The sequence below is a fragment of the Caretta caretta genome, chromosome 13, assembly GCF_965140235.1.
Source record: "Caretta caretta isolate rCarCar2 chromosome 13, rCarCar1.hap1, whole genome shotgun sequence".
NCBI classification, from domain to species: domain Eukaryota; kingdom Metazoa; phylum Chordata; order Testudines; family Cheloniidae; genus Caretta; species Caretta caretta.
Window position 1 is genome coordinate 22,648,433 of NC_134218.1, and position 16,619 is coordinate 22,665,051.

Genomic DNA, 16,619 nt, shown 5'->3' on the forward strand with positions numbered 1-16,619 from the left:
CTGGCCCCATTGAAGTCTTTGGGAGTTTTGCCACTGACTTCCATGGAGCCAGGATTTCACTCAGAGTTCTGCCCTGTTGTCATCAGATGAGGTAGCCAGTGGATCTTTGACATCGCCCACTGGAAGCACCCACTGTACAGAAATCTGCACTATGACTACTGGAAGCATGTGAAAAGAAAAGGAGTACTTGTGGCACCTTAGAGACTAACCAATTTATTTGAGCATGAGCTTTCGTGAGCTACAGCTCACTTCAGATGAAGTGAGCTGTAGCTCACGAAAGCTCATGCTCAAATAAATTGGTTAGTCTCTAAGGTGCCACAAGTACTCCTTTTCTTTTTGCGAATACAGACTAACACGGTTGTTCCTCTGGAAGCATGTGAGTTCATGAAGGTGTACAGAAGAGACTTTGGGGCCAACGGACAGAAGACCAGGAATTTCAATTATGCTTGTTGGCACCATAATGTCCAACATCAAGAATGTTTTCTATGCCTTCCATGCAGAAAATACATTGGCACTTATGCATAACCAATCACATCATTTACTGAGGCTCCCTGGTGGCTCAGTTGACAGAGCTGCTGCCTACAAGGCCTTGAGGTTCCCAGGTCGAGTCTCAGATTTGCTGATATGCCAAACATATGCACGCTCGGAGAGAGCCATCACATGGGAAGCTCTGCTAATTGGCCAAGTCCTCCCTGGTGTCCAGATCCAAGTGGGAAAGCACTACCACTAGCCTTAAGATTTTCAGGGTCTCAAGCTGCTGGGAAAGGAGGAAGCACGGCTTGAGCTCCTTGGGAGGGGGGCAGTTGAGAGACGAGGGACATAGCCGTTAGTTGTTGCTTCCTCTTCCAGTTCTGCTGTCTCAGGAGAAGAGCCAGCCCAAGAAACACAGACATGTGGGGTCTCCAGAGAAGAGGGATCTCCTTGCTTTTCTTATGATTAAAACTGATCCTGGAAGATGCAGCAGGAAACAACTTCATTATATCAGCTAAAGTGAAAAATAATAAAAAAAAGAGAGAATGGGGCAAAAAAAGCCTCAGAGCCCAGTCTTGGAGTCTGAGCCTTCTCTAATGGTATAATTCAAGCAGATGCCCTCCTTCTGGGCACCGCACAACGGATATTCCAGGGCAGAGAGAAAGAGACAATAAAACAGAAGTGGGTTAAGGTGGCATCACTTCTACATGAGGGGATATTGTCCAAAAATAACATCATGGCTCTCATTCCCTGAGAGAGATGCTTCATGGGGGGTGTCGCTCTCATAAATCTTCCTGGGCCTGCATCTATTTGGCTCCACTTCCACTGAAGTCTGCCATCATCATTTAGCCCCTGTATAACAGGATCAGTTCCAACAGGGAAACTCGTGCATGAGATGCAAGAACCTGCTATTAAGTGGTTAGAGGAACTTGGGAATCCATGTTCCCAGTCTTTGCATATTCATATTTTACTGTAGCTGCTATGTGAACATTTTAATTTTGTTTGTACATGTCTGTCCCTGTGATGAAGCCCTCCTCCTCATTTGCTCCAGTGTACTCTTTGTGCATTTGGCTTGAATGTGGGAATTTCTCTCTCTCTTTCTGGGAGATGGTCATCCTTGTTGGACTCTTTGTAAAGAGTGAACCCTGAAAGGGCAGGCAGTTTGGACTGGATGAGTAGCCAACAGTTCATAAAGCTGTAAATCTGGGCTGGAAATCTTGCTAGATCAAGCCCTTATGAGACATTTCTGGTCCAACCTGCTTTCACCCAAGCTGCAAATACCATGATAATAGACTTCTGCAGCAGCAGGTAGGAAGGCAGGAAGGGCAAAGGTAAATATAAATAACATGTTAAAGGCAATGTTATACAATCCCTTTTCAAGCAGGTATCTCTTGAAGTGAGATTATCAGTGTCTCCCTTACCTAGAAACTCAGTGACGTGTGGATGGCATCTCTTTTTGACAGAAAGACATAATAGGACACATCTTCAAAACTTGGCCTCTATTTGTGCATGTTCAACTGGGCATGTTATTGTATATATATACTGTTGACCGAGTTGTCAAGGTTCCTCCCCCACTCTGAACTCTAGGGTACAGATGTGGGGACCTGCATGAAAAAACCCCCTAAGCTTATCTTTACCAGCTTAGGTCAAAACTTCCCCAAGGTACAAAATATTACACCCGTTATCCTTGGGATGGCCGCTACCACCACCAAACTAATACTGGTTACTGGGGAAGAGCTGTTTGGACGCGTCTTTCCCCCCAAAATACTTCCCAAAACCTTGCACCCCACTTCCTGGACAAGGTTTGGTAAAAAGCCTCACCAATTTGCCTAGGTGACTACAGACCCAGACCCTTGGATCTTAAGAACAATGAACAATCCTCCCAACACTTGCACCCCCCCTTTCCTGGGAAATGTTGGATAAAAAGCCTCACCAATTTGCATAGGTGACCACAGACCCAAACCCTTGGATCTGAGAACAATGAAAAAGCATTCAGTTTTTACAAGAAGACTTTTAATAAAAAATAGAAGTAAATAGAAATAAAGAAATCCCCCCTGTAAAATCAGGATGGTAGATATCTTACAGGGTAATTAGATTCAAAAACATAGAGAACCCCTCTAGGCAAAACCTTAAGTTACAAAAAAGATGCACAGACAGAAATAGTTATTCTATTCAGCACAATGCTTTTCTCAGCCATTTAAAGGAATCATAATCTAACACATACCTAGCTAGATTACTTACTAGAAGTTCTAAGACTCCATTCCTGTTCTGTCTCTGGCAAGAGCAGCATACAGACCGACACAGACTCTTTGTTCCTCTCCCTCCTCCCAGCTTTTGAAAGTATCTTGTCTCCTCATTGGTCATTTTGGTCAGGTGCCAGCGAGGTTACCTTTAGCTTCTTAACCCTTTACAGGTGAGAGGAGCTTTCCCCTGGCCAGGAGGGATTTCAAAGGGGTTTACCCTTCCCTTTATATTTATGACACGAGTTTATACACATGGCGTTCATTTGCACATACAAGCTGAGAATTAAATCAATTGCAAATCAGGCACCTGTGGGATTTGTACAAATGTACACTTTTGAGTATAAAGGATTTGTTTATGCAACTGTGAGCAAACAACTAGAAAATCTGGCCCCAGGCATAACAATGTACATTTTTAAAGGGCTGAGGGCCCAGCCACCCACTTGGCAAAATCTGCAACCATACATTTGAATTCACAAAAAGGGATGATGCATTGAGGTTGAATTTGCGTGGACTCAGAACTCTAGGTGTACCTTTTGCATAGCTCTAAATGGAGAGGGAGAGAGAGAAAAACTATAGTACTAGCAGCCCTTAGCCTTGTAGCTGAGCATAGCAGAACCTAAGAGACCAGGGGAATTTGTAGATGACTTGTTGGAAACCTACAAATTATTTCCAATGGCCCAGCCTTAGGCTGCTGATGTAATGACTTATTTACTCATGTACAGAGAAGATGATGGGGTGGGAGCAACTCCTCTCAGTCAGTCTTGCAGTGGAGCTGAGGATCTGAACCACACTCGATTGTGAGTTTGTAGAGTGGTGCTTTTTTTTTTTTTAATTTTGTTTTCCTTTCCTCCCTTTTCTTTCTTTTCCTAATCCAAGATTCAGACAGGAAAGCAGCAGCAGCAGGCCCACTTTCCACTGAGGCCATGGTGCTTTGGGAACCACCTCAACTGGCTTCTGAAATCATATTTCCAGGATCTGGGAGAGGTTCCCAAAACACTACTGAGGCCCACCCACATCCAAACAGCAAAGACTCTCTTGAGCAGCTACAGCCAGCCCAGCAAGCCTACTGCAAGACAGATGTGGGTGGGCCTCTGAGTTTTGGACACTTATAAAAGATGGAAATGCAACTTCAAAGGAAACTAGCCGAAGCACTTCAGAAATCAATTGAGCCTGGTAGAAATGATGGTTAGTGGCTTCTTGTGTCCCTCTCATTTCTTTTTAAAGCTATTGATCTTGGACACCGAAAGGAGCTATTTTAGCCTCGACTGTGGCCACAGATGGTCGTAAGGGTCCTGAGAGCCAGAAGGCAGCCACAAGAACGCTCTTGGTAACAGAACTCATGAGCTGCTACCAAGTAGCACCCCACTGTCATAAGAATACCAGTTAAAGGGATGTATAAAATATAACACCACTTTACACTCATACAGTTCCTTTTATCCACATTTCTCAAAGCACTTTACAAACATTAATTTTCACACCTATAAGGTAAATAAGTACTATTGTCCCTCTTCCTTGGGGAAACTGAGGCAGACAGCAGCTAAGTGATTTTCCCAAGATCATACAGAAGTCCTAAATCCCTAATCTATACACAGACTTGGAGGGGAGAGAGGCTGGAGAGAGGGAGGGAAACAATGTCATCGAGAGAACAAAAATGTTCACCCCAGCAAACTGTTCACTGAGGGCTGTAGTAGAATTTTTCTCTTGCCAATTTTGTGAAAAGTGAAGTTCCCATGTGCCAAATAATTGTTTCACTATTCTAATGTGCAGTAAAGCCCAAATAATAATTACTAATTGCCCATAATGCTGTTCTTGGAAAGGGCCAGTCTTTGTTCTGGGAAATTCCAAATGCCCATAGTCTTTCCTCATATCCAGTCAAAATGTAATTGTAGGAAATAGCCAGTATTTCCGCATACCTATAACTGTAACAGAATATATTCTGTTGCTACTACATCAAAACCCATGCAATAAATCAGGCATTGTAACCTGAGGATCCTTTAAAACGAGTACACAGGGCAGACTCTATCCTCCAGGAAGTGATGTTGGTGGCTCAGCCAGGAGATCTCTTCCCTCTGAGTTAGGCCTGAACTAATACCCCAGCCTGGTCGTAGTAAATGGCATGGTGCTGCTTGAGGAGCTGGCCTTCATGCCAGATGTAAAACCAAGGTTTTGGAAATCCATGGCCTTCAAGTACATCAGGGCACTATTAGCAAGAGTAAAAGTGCTAACCCCATGTACTGGCCAAATTCCAATTTGGGCAATTACATCTGTCTACCTAAAATTCTCCTTGAATTTCAGTTCTCAGGTTCCTGTCCTAAAGTCGAATGAAGTGAGCTGTAGCTCACGAAAGCTTATGCTCAAATAAATTGGTTAGTCTCTAAGGTGCCACAAGTACTCCTTTTCTTTTTGCGAATACAGACTAACACGGCTGTTACTTTGAAACCTGTCCTAAAGTGTTATGTAGGGGTGAGGCATCTGTATTTCTATGATGGACAAAGTGATCCTGGTGTTTGTAAAATGCTTTAGGATCTTTTCAGGTTTGAAGCAGAAATGAACCCAGCACAGAACACAAGAACCAATCCCTCTAAAGTTTAGATTCAGATCCAATTCCAGGTCCAAAATATGCGACACAGACCTTCCTGTAGTGTGAAGTGTCCAAATGATTGCAACCCACAGTGATTCGAAATTCAGATACTCAGTTAGATGTACCAGATTTTCTTCAACACACAATCTCACACCTCTTCCCCTGAGCACTGTATTATCTTCAGGTTGTCAAAATGTTTCGTACAAATTTTCTGTTTTAAAAGGTTTTTTCTTTTTTTCAAAAATTAAACTTTTTCTGAAAAAACTGTTGACATTAGCTGTTTCTTTGAAATTTTCCATGAGATATTTTGATTTTTTTTTCAAAATTTTTCACCTTTTTCCTTTCCCAAAAACTTGGCTTTAATTGTAAAAATGTGTTTTTCAATAAATGAAACATTTGTATAATGGTTATGACAGTGATTTTGGATGAATAAAGTTCAATAATATCTATACAAACTTTTATTTAAAACAATCACTAAATCATGTGAAAGAGTAAATGGGTCCATTTCAAAGTCTGAGAAATGGAAACAACTTTGAAAATGTGAAAAATGTTTCCTAAAATTTTCCCTTTGTTCAATCGGCTCTTGTCCTGGGCACGGTAAGCCAATATCCTTTTAGAAGGAAGGTAAAAAACTCAAGACACTTTCAAACAAAATGAGACATGTTTCAACCCAAAATAAGGGAGTTGCTTCTCTGATAACCTTCCCTCTCTAGCTGGGATAGATGTCAATATCTAATGCAGTGTGTGAACTCTCGATGACTTCCGTAAGGTTAACACATTAGTTATAGCACAGTTACTGGCACTGCATTGTCAGTAACTAATTTGTTGTTTCGAACACTAGTGTGTGATCAAGTACATTGAGTATAAAAAAGTATAAAAGTATAAAAAAGTCCTATACCTTTTCTATTCACTCTTACAATTCTTCCTCTTCCATAAAAGACACACACATAGCCTCTTGTACCTTTGTCAGGATATGCTCTGCAAAAGAGAACAGCATTAGTTCAATTAAAACTCAGACAGTGGCTGAAACATATAATATATATAATCTCACTGTCATGTTTTCAGCAAGAGGGTTGGGCTTTTTACTTGTGGTTTATTTAGCCCCTGTTCTCCTGACCTCCTCCAGGGCTTGGGAAGACAAGGAAAGATCGATAGACTCAGAACACATTACCGGCAATATCTTTCAGCTACTTAGAGAGGAAAACAAAGAAGGAACTACAGTTATCCTACTGTATGGAAGAAATGTGGGGAAAATGTAGAATACCACATGCCAGGGGGCTGTGATCCTAATGCACTCACTGACTGTAGAATGGATTTGGATTTTCCTTGCTTTGAATCCCAACAAGAGGTTAAAAGAAATTGTGGTATGGTAAGTATAAACAAGCCCCAATGGCTACCTGCTAGACTGGAAAGGGATCAGGCTTCCAATTACTTTACTAAGTGGAGCTGTGAAAAATGTTCCTCCTCAAAGTAAAATGAGTAAATTTGGGCTTTTTTACTGGCCCTCTAAAAATGTGATACTGTAGGTAAAAAAACACCATATTTCTTGCCAAAGATTAAGGTTAGAGCACAGGATTCCAAAGACTTGTGTTCTATTGCTGGTACTGTCATTACGTTTCTGTGACACCTTGGGCAAATGGCTTAACCTCAGGTTATTCATCTGTCACATGGGTACTATAATAATACTCAGCTACATTACAGGAGTGTTGTGAGACTTAAGTAATGAATGACTGTAGAATGTTTTTGAGGCCTTCAGATGAAAGTGCTACAGTGGTTGTAATAAGTTGTCTTTGTCATCAGTGAAGGGTACATACTCTAGATAAATAGATCGGCTAAGTACTTTCTTTGGTGTTTACTGAATGCTATTCCTCTGGCTCCACTCAGATTTGTAACACTGTTTTTCAGTATCAAAGACACATTTGTTTGTTAGAAAAACCACTACCTCTCTAATTAAACATCAACAAGTTGTCTGCATTTTTAAAGGATTGAGAAGAAAAAATCTCACAATCACTCTGTGCTCATCAGTTTCACAAAATGGCTTTAACTTTACAGAGGTGACTGAAATTGCGTGAAATTTTACCTTGTGTAAAATTCTTCACTTTTGTCACCAAATGTTTTGGATGCAGTTTGTTTCTTTTCTGCTATTATCTCTGTATGTGATGGCATCTTTCAGCTACTTAATAATCACATACTCAATACACTAAGGGTGGGTCAAATATTCCAAAGCATGTCTCCCTTTGTGCACCCACAAATCGCAAATGTAAATTTTTCACCCTCAATTGTTTTACTTATTTAGATTGATCCACATCTGGTCCCAGAGTCTCGTGACTTCTCACCACTTAAAACCTGCAGTAACTGCTACATCATTTACAATCTTCAATACAAAATTTCACTTAGCCACTCATTCAATGAACCAGTCACCACCCATAGTAGCAATAAACTAAGCCACCAGACTTCAGATACCAACAGTCCTCTCCATTAGCTATGATTTTTCCTTTGGTTCCCGTTTGCTTGATTGACATCTTTAGTATCCAGCTGGACTGAGACTACAGGACTCCTGTTCAATTCACTCTTTACTGCATCCCATTTCAGACTGCATGTGTATGCAACCCGCTTTTATTTACATGTCACTAATATTATTGATTACCTTGATTTTCTTAGTTTTTTTTTTTTTAAATCACATTTATAGTGATATCCACTTCTGAGTTTATTCTAGACTAGAGTTAACTGGGGCTCTAGTCCTGCAATCAGATCCTTTGTGTTAACTTTTGACTTGAAGTCAATGGGACACTGCAAGGAGGCAGCTGTCCACACCAGTGATCCAATTGCATGATCAAGGCCTAAGTATCCATCACTTGCTGGGATGAATTTTAACTCATTCTTGATTGAGAATCTGTACATCAATTTTCATTAAATGAAAGATTTCTACTATGCCTTCTTCTCTGTAGCAGTCAAGTTAGACCACATGGAAATATATGGACCTTTTTAGAATGGGTCAAGGATTCTAAGCAGTTGGAGTCTGAAGGGCGGACTGGGATCTGCATCGTGGTTGAAGCCCGTTTGTTACTTTATTTAAACTGCTTTTATTCGTTTTTTGCTTGTGCCATGCAAGGTGATCCCATCTGCCTTTTTCCTATCGAAGCACATTTTAAATAAGAGGAGACATTTCTCCCCTCAGATCAACAACTGGAAAAGGGATTAGATAGAGCTGTCTATTAAAGAGGCAAGTAAAGGAGTGGTTTTCTCAGCCAGTCAAAATACAGAAGAACCAAATATTAATAGAATAACCATGCGGAATGGCTTCCTTAGAAGAGAGATCAGCCACCTACAGAGAGTGGTGTTTGCAGATCTCATCACTGCACTGGGCCATCCTCTTTTTCTGCCTTTTTAAGTGATTCCTGAAACTGCTGATTACGGGGGGAGGAGGCACTTCTGGAGTTGCTCTGAAAACATGGTGTCATGGATGGTGTTATAGAAAGGATGAAGGTGAACTAACTGAATCCACATGGAAGTTTAATGCACTTTAACTTATCCACATTCACTTCACAATTTTAGGTTTCCGAGTAGCAGCCGTTTTAGTCTGTATCCATCAAAAGAAAAGGAGTACTTGTGGCACCTTAGAGACTAACAAATTTATTTGAGTATAAGCTTTCGTGAGCTCACAAAAGCTTATGCTCAAATAAATTAGTTAGTCTCTAAGGTGCCACAAGTACTCCTTTTCTTTTTCACAATTTTAGTAATTCATCTTAATGTTCTGAAGTATCCCCATGTAGACAAGCCCTAGGAAAGCATGGGTTTCGTCCCCTTCTACAAGCAGTCCATGTAAGAAGTTTGAGTATGCTACTCCTTCCAGCTAAGGGGCTTAGGGTCAGGTCTGTAAAGTTATGTTGGTGCCTAAAGATGCAGATAGGGATCTAGTGGGAATCCCATTGAAAACAATGGAAGTTAGCTGCCTATGTGCTTTTGAAGATCACGCTGTGTTACTATCTGCATCTTTAGGCACCAACATAACTTTACAGACCTGACCAGTATAGTCCTTTGCCTCAAGCAGTCAATCATCACTCTGTTGGTACTATACATCACAGATTCAAGTCCTTTGTGGGCCCAGTTACACTCAGATTCTGTTTAACCAAGGAACTGAAGTCATTTTATGGAAAGTGTTTTATTCAGACACAGATGATTCTTCACAGACTGGTGCTACTTCAGTAAGAGCATTTAGCACTTACATGAAGCTTTTCATGTTCTACAGGTTTTACAAACATGAATTGATTAATCCTCATCCTGTGAGGTAAGCACAATCATTCCCTTTCTTTATAAGTAAGGAATTTAGGGCTAATAGGTTAAGTGATTTATCTAAATTCACTGAGGGAGTCAGTGTCAGAGCTGAAAATGGAACTCATATGTGTCTGATTCCTACATATTTAATTCACTGCATCACACCTGTCCTAAAACACTCTGTATAAACCAAGTGCCTAAATATTCTGATCGAGCAGGCCCCATATAAACCACATGAGTATTTCTAAGACATATTCTCTTTCTCAAGTCCAGTCAGTAACTAAAATGCCTCGTATTGTTTCCCAACACAATGCGTACTACAGTAAATAAATTATTTTACAGCTCTGGCCCAATTGTCAAAGTGGCCTCAATCAGTGTTGTGTAAAACATTCATCTCTCACCTCAAAATTATGCAAAATGAGCCTGGGTTTGAATTCAGTCTGCATTTATGGGCCAGTAGTGGTTCGTACAAACTTTTCTGGTCTCTGAACTGCTGTGCAAAGGTTTTTGCACTACTGGGATATCTGTGAATATTTATAAGCTTTTGTTCACTGGTGAGTTATATGTTTAAACTGCTTTTGCCAGAACCCGCTCCCCCCCACACACACACATACAGATATAGCCACAATGTTTTCCACTATCCCCACTTGTTCCATCTCCAGTGAAAGATTGAATGTCATGCTACATCCATCAAACTGAAACTTACTCTGTGATTTAACTGTAGGACATTTAAACATAGGACAACAACAGTAACTCAAACCTGAATCTTTTCAAACCTTCAAATGCTGTGAACTCAAAGACCTCTGCTTGGGGAAAAAAATAATGAACCTACTTCAAACTGAATTTGGAAAGGTTCTATAATGTTTTAGGGGATTAGGGTAGAAAAATGGATCCCTCCACATTCCTAACTGGGACTATGGAACACCAAAAGAAGGGAACATCCCAGGAAAATGCATACCATGATTTCCATTGAGCCCAGGGCACGATTTGGGGTGATGAGTCATTGCTGTGTGAAAACTCATGCAGTGTAAACACAATCATTACACCACCATATGGGAGGTGAAATAGTAAAGCAAGGGTCAGCCTATGAAACCCCAATGAAGATATCTATCTCTCTCCACTGTTTTACAAGTACCTGCATGTAATGATGGGTGAACCTCAAAAAGTATTGATAGTTGGGTCTGATCTCTCATGAGGACAGTTTTTTTTCCAGGAGATTTCCAGTAATTCCTGCTTCCGGTCATAATAAAAATACCACAAGGATTGTCTGTTTTGTAGTATTTTGATACTTCTGCATAGAGTTGCATCCAGAACCTGAAAGTGTACAGGAGCATTAAAAGGCAAAATATAAAAGTCAGATAAATGACCTTTATTTCAAAGGTTCAGTTGGAGTTGTAAGTATTTGTTTTGAGATAGGAGACTTATTTCCAAACCAGTTCATCCATCCCTATCTGTGTGGTATTTTACAAAACGAGTTGGAACATTGTGTGGGGTGGAGGAAGGTTTCCACAAGACATTTCTGTAACAACAAAAATATTTTGCTTTTGTTAAAAATTTTCCAGAGAAAGTGTTGAGTTTTAATAGAAATACCAAAAAGATTTTGGTGTTTGGCTAAAAAGGTTTTGATTTCTTGAGGTTTTCAATTAAAAGTTTACATTTTCTGCTAAAATCAGATACTATTTGTGAAAAAGTTAATTAGTCAAAAATACAATTTCCATCCAAAGCAGTTTATATGGGAAAATTTTCAACCAGCCCCAGTTACTTGTTTGTTCTTCTTTAAATTACTGTATTATTCCGTTTTTGGTGTTCTGATCTGTCCATTCTTCCCTTTCTTGGGCATGCTGGGAGTTCAGCATTCATAAAATTGCAATACAGGTTGACATAGTATATGGGGTACTCTGGTACTACAGAGCCCTCTCAATAAGTCCATGGAGTTGCTGCGTGATATGTCAGGATGACATCTGTGCAAATAACTGATTGGGGGTGGGAGGGTCAGTGGCTGAACCAAAACAATCAAAAAAAGTTTCATTTCAGATGGATGTGAAATTTCAGGTAGAACAAAAAGTTTTGTTTCAGCTGAAATTAAATATTCCTTTTGTTTCTTTGTTTTGTTTTTTGTTGTGTCCATAAAATTGAAAGTCATTTTGAATAAAAAAATTGAAATGTTTCATTTAAAAAATGTCAAGACAAAACATTTTGATTTTTTGGATTTTTTTTGGTTTTGTTATTTTTGTTTTTTAAATTAAACAATTTGGCAAAGTTCAATATGAATTGGCTAAATGTTTTGGTTGACCCAAAACTATATTTTTAACTGAAAAAGAGTTTCGGCTGAATTTTTTTTGCCCAGGTCTAGTCTCAATGCTGTGTGTTATATTGTTAGGTAACTCAGAGTACAATAGGGTTACATTATAATGACCTTTTATGCTTATCTTGCTGTATGTAACAAGTTAACTGAGGAGATTACCAGAATTCCCTATTTTCTTGGCTGATTTCAGAGACTGATGAGCTCCTTTTGTCATTGAACATTTTGACAAGAATTCAGATCAAAACAAGAACCAAATAATTGTATCCAGGATACTGACTCACAGATTAAATGAACACGTGGACACGTGACTCCAATGAACCATAATACTTTCAAGATCACACAAAATAGATCACACCCAACATTCCCTCTAGGCAGCTGTGAACACAAGGGTAACCGAGCAACCTCTTCCACGTTGGATACCAACGCACTGAGCGGCAGAATTACAGCACTTGACTCCCTCCCTGCCCTCATCTCCTCAGCAGTTCTGAGCTCCACCAACCCTTGGATGATAAGGCTTCAGTGTGACCTCAGTTCTTAGTTTTCCAAAGCACAGATCCACTAAGACACCAGGGGACCTATCATCCCAGGAGATGACCACATAGAACTCCCCTTTGAAGTCACAGGCCCTAAGGTAGCTGTATTGGTTTTAAAGTGGCAAAATCTTTTAAATAAATCTGGTTCTGGTGTCACACAATATCAAAAACCTGTTCAATTTTGAATTCAGAAAGCTTCGCTCTCATTAAACAACAGAAGTGGAGGTAGGGGAGAGAGAGAGAGAGAGAGACATTTTTTTCTTAGAAGCATGTAAAAATAGTGGTTGACCATTTTCTTTCTAATGAAATGTTTGCCTGATTGGGTCCTGGCAAAGCTGTGCACATGTGGCAGCCACATCAAAAGCAAGGGCACTGGCAGAAGGATCAACATGGCCTGAAGTGGTTTCCTTTGTTGGCATGTGCCAAGCATGTGTTTGATCTCTGACTCTGACAGTAGGGTCTGTTCTCCAGGGCACCTACTGGAGAATGGTATTGTTTAGATTGGTAGTTTTATTCATTTACCCAAAGTAGATGGCATGGACCTAGGCTTTGAAGAACAAAAGGAGCATTCTCTTCCTTCTCCTTTAATTCTACATTTATCTTTTCCTGTCTTGCCATTGCTTCCCATAGCACCTCTTGAAAAGGGAGACTGGGATGGCTATATATGCTGGAATCCTCAGAGTTCACTGACCACATCGTAGGTGAATGCAGCCCTTACTGCATGTCTTCAGTACAGCTCTGCTTTTCCGACTAGCACAGAGTTTGGCTTATTCCCAGTCCCAGTTTTGCCAGCTGGATGAGAAATTCCTGTCAGTGCAACAATTGTGAAACCTCTAAAATTCAGTGATGAACTAACCCAGACAGGTCTAAAAATAAGCAGTGGACCAAATTCATCCCAGGTGCAACTCCATGATGCAATGAAGTTCTAGTATATCCAGGATAAATTTGGTCTATTAAATTTGGTTCCACATAGGAGGTCCAATTTGGTATTGGATAGTGACCCTTCCTTCCCTTCCCCCCGCCGACACAGCGTAAGGACTGGCAATCATATACACCAAGGCCAACAGGGCATCCATTTGACTTCTACTGCTGGTGAGTGCAGGCAGCAAAATTCAGTCTATGTAAAGGAGAAACTACTAAGTCCTCTTGGCTTGTGTTTTAGGGTATTTCAGTGATGGTTAAAGAAGGTCCTGACTGATGCTTGGTTTAAATAAACACTGTCCCTTGTATGTTAATCAAGATGTTGGGGTGGGAGAGCCCTAATGCTGAGATAAAATGGAAGAAGTTCTCATGGTCCCTCCATTTCCCCCGAAGAGTCCCAGCAGGATTTGGAAAAGGTCTGATAATGCTCCTTCTTTTTAAGTAGTGAATGGAAAAACGTGCGTATTGATATCGAACCTCTAAGACATAAAACCCATGCCTGCCAAAGAGGAGATACATTTTTTTAAAAGTAGAAAATCTTCAAGCTCTTATCCTGTGAAATCTTACCCGGAGGCAGGAAAGTAAGATGCAGTAGAAGTGGTGTGGTATTATCATTATTACTATTTTTGAGTACCTGTAAGTGTGCTAGGCACATAACAGAAAACTATTAGTCGTAAGCTTACAAATCTATATTCAAAATGCAACAATAGGTGAGGGTCATTAAACAGAGAAAAATGGGACTGGGAGATGAAGGATGAGTGTGACAGTGACAGGGCAATGAGGCAATATTAGACTCTTTTTCTCATAGGCAAGATGGCAGGAAGTCAGGTTTGGGGAGGGATTTGAAGGAGGTGCAGGTGGTGGCTTGACAAACAGGTTGGTGGAAGATTTCAAAGCAGAGGAGGAAGCATGGATGAAAGTATGGATAGTCCTCAGGGAATAAGATGAAGGAGCTCCTGAAACTGGCATCAATGTAGTGGAGAAGGCAGAAGGTGGGAGACCAGGGGAGAGAAGTAGGCAGGTGCTATATGATTATAGTCTCAAAGGCAAGGGCTAGAAGTTTAAATTGTTATACATGCAACAGGGAGCCAGTGAAATGATTCAAAGACAGGGGACCATGTCAAAGCGACAGGTGAGAAAGAGGATTATGGCAGCAGCATTTTGGATGGGCTGGCGGGCATGAGAAGTTAGTATTTAAAAAAAGCAACAACAAAAAAAACCACCAAAGAGGAAGATATTGTTCTTTCCAGCTTATCTGTGTCTCATTCCACATCAGGGATCAGCAGAGTGGCAGAGAGGGAAGACTGATTGGTAAAGTTTGGGGACAACTCTTGAAGGAGTGAATGGGAAGATCACATCATAGAAACAGGATAAGATAGAGGCCTCTTTGTAAGAAAGCTTGTTTGCAAACATACCAAAGACAGGTAACTTGCCAAAAGAAGCACTAGTTACCAAAGATTGGATTCACATATAGCAAGGAGTAAGGCACAGGGACAGAGTGTCCTCTAAAGGTTTAAGTTATTAATGGCTCTTACTAGAATGGAAGTTCAAATTTCCTGCAGGGATTTGATGGAAGAAAAAGAATTAATTGACAACTCCTAATAGCACATATAGATCATTGGTTTAGAGACATTGATTTTTTTTATGTATAAACTAGTTAAATGTATACATTTTACCCTCAAGAGTTAAAGGCAAGGCTGTGATCTGAAGTAACTGCATATACATTCTGCTTTGTAGCAATGGCATGTCAATACAAGAGCCTGAAAAACAGTACTTTATAGTAGTCTGCACTTAAAATTGTGGTTTTCTGTTCCACAGCAGTTAGACCTGATTCAGACAAATACATTCACAAAACAAACAGCAAAATGCATAAAATAGCAGCAGCAGAGAGGTTAACACACTCCAAATTTATGGTACATATCACCACTACAAGTCAAAAACAACAATCAGCTGGCGTTGCATTTTGGCTGCCTTTTTGAGGAGTAAGGTTTTATGAAATTGACTCCAATTGGCTGTGGCACTAATCTAGAAAATGATATTTTCAAAATAGAATCCACCCTTGGTGGAAAAGGAGATAGAAGGTCATCATCCTCCCAGAGGAACTGTAAACAAGAAGAGATAAGGGCAGTGAATCTGCTGAAAGTGTGCTCTTCTACTCAGGACAACAGAATGTTCGTTCTACTTGTCCCCATCCCACATTTGTAACCTCCAAGGACACAGTCATATGCCACTGACTCACAGGATGCTGGTGCTTATGAAAAACAAGAAAGGAAGTTTTTCTCTTAATCTTGCTCTTTATTGCTCCTCAGATTTAATTCTTTGTAATTGCACACAAAAACTGCAGATTAGTTACTGTAAATATGTAGAAAGCAAGACCAATTCTTGTATACACTAGGGGCTTGAGTAACTCTCATTGAACTCAATGGGAGTTACTATATCCTTTGGCCTGAGACTAGAGCCCTCTATATACACCTGTAAGAGGCAGAGCAACCAATTCTGGAGTGTGTATGAAACTCCAGTCTAGATCAGGCTTTGAAAGTTGAAAATGGTCCCTCTGCCTTTATAATGGGGCTTGAAAAAGACTCAGAGCAAAACACACCAAACCATGGAGTATTTGGCATCAGGATCAGGTGTTACTCTGTAGTATGTGTTTTCACTCAATATCTCTCAGATTAAAATTCCCAAAGCTGTTTAACACTGGGACTGTATCAGCTCCAGGGAAGGAGATAGGATCCAAAGCAGAATTTGAAACAAGGGAAGCGGGGGTGCTCCAGAATTTGTATTAAAAGTGGTTAAGTTCAATAAAGGGATTCCCTAAAAATGGCACTGTGGTACTGCCCATACCCTATTTCTTTTGCATCTCCAAGTCCTAGCTGATTCATTTTTTCACTAAAACCAGGATGTTACTGCTGTCCATTGTGCAAAGCCTATAGAGGCTTTGAAGAGCGAGTTTTATACTTTTTTGCTATGCACAACATCAACAACAGAATGGAGGTGTGTGTTCCAACTGCAGTCTTTACTAAAGGCAAGGAGATGCAGACAACGGCATAGAGCAGAAAAGAGCTCAGTTTGATTTTCAGGTGCCAGGCACAGTTTATCACACTAGCATTTTAGAAGGTTATTTTGTTTTGACATGTAAATTGAGGAAATTGACTAAGGAAGCCATTGATGGGGAAATGGACATAATTCACTGACCTGCCATAACTGCAATGTAATTTTAAAAAGTTGTCTTAGATCAGTGGTAGTTATAGCGATGGAGTTGCAGATAATTAAGAACTCACTCACTTTGG

General features: G+C 40.3%; 1 long non-coding RNA gene across 2 annotated transcripts in view; it reads right to left on the reverse strand.

Annotated features, from left to right (window-relative positions):
* The window catches only part of LOC142068731 (uncharacterized), a 69,290-nt gene that overhangs the window by 23,588 nt on the left and 29,083 nt on the right, over positions 1-16,619 (reverse strand). For both annotated transcript variants that reach the window (XR_012664637.1, XR_012664636.1), the window contains 2 exons: positions 10,706-10,884; positions 6,194-6,273 (listed from right to left, as the gene is read on the reverse strand). This is a non-coding gene — a long non-coding RNA (uncharacterized LOC142068731). The remainder of the gene's footprint in view (positions 1-6,193; positions 6,274-10,705; positions 10,885-16,619) is intronic.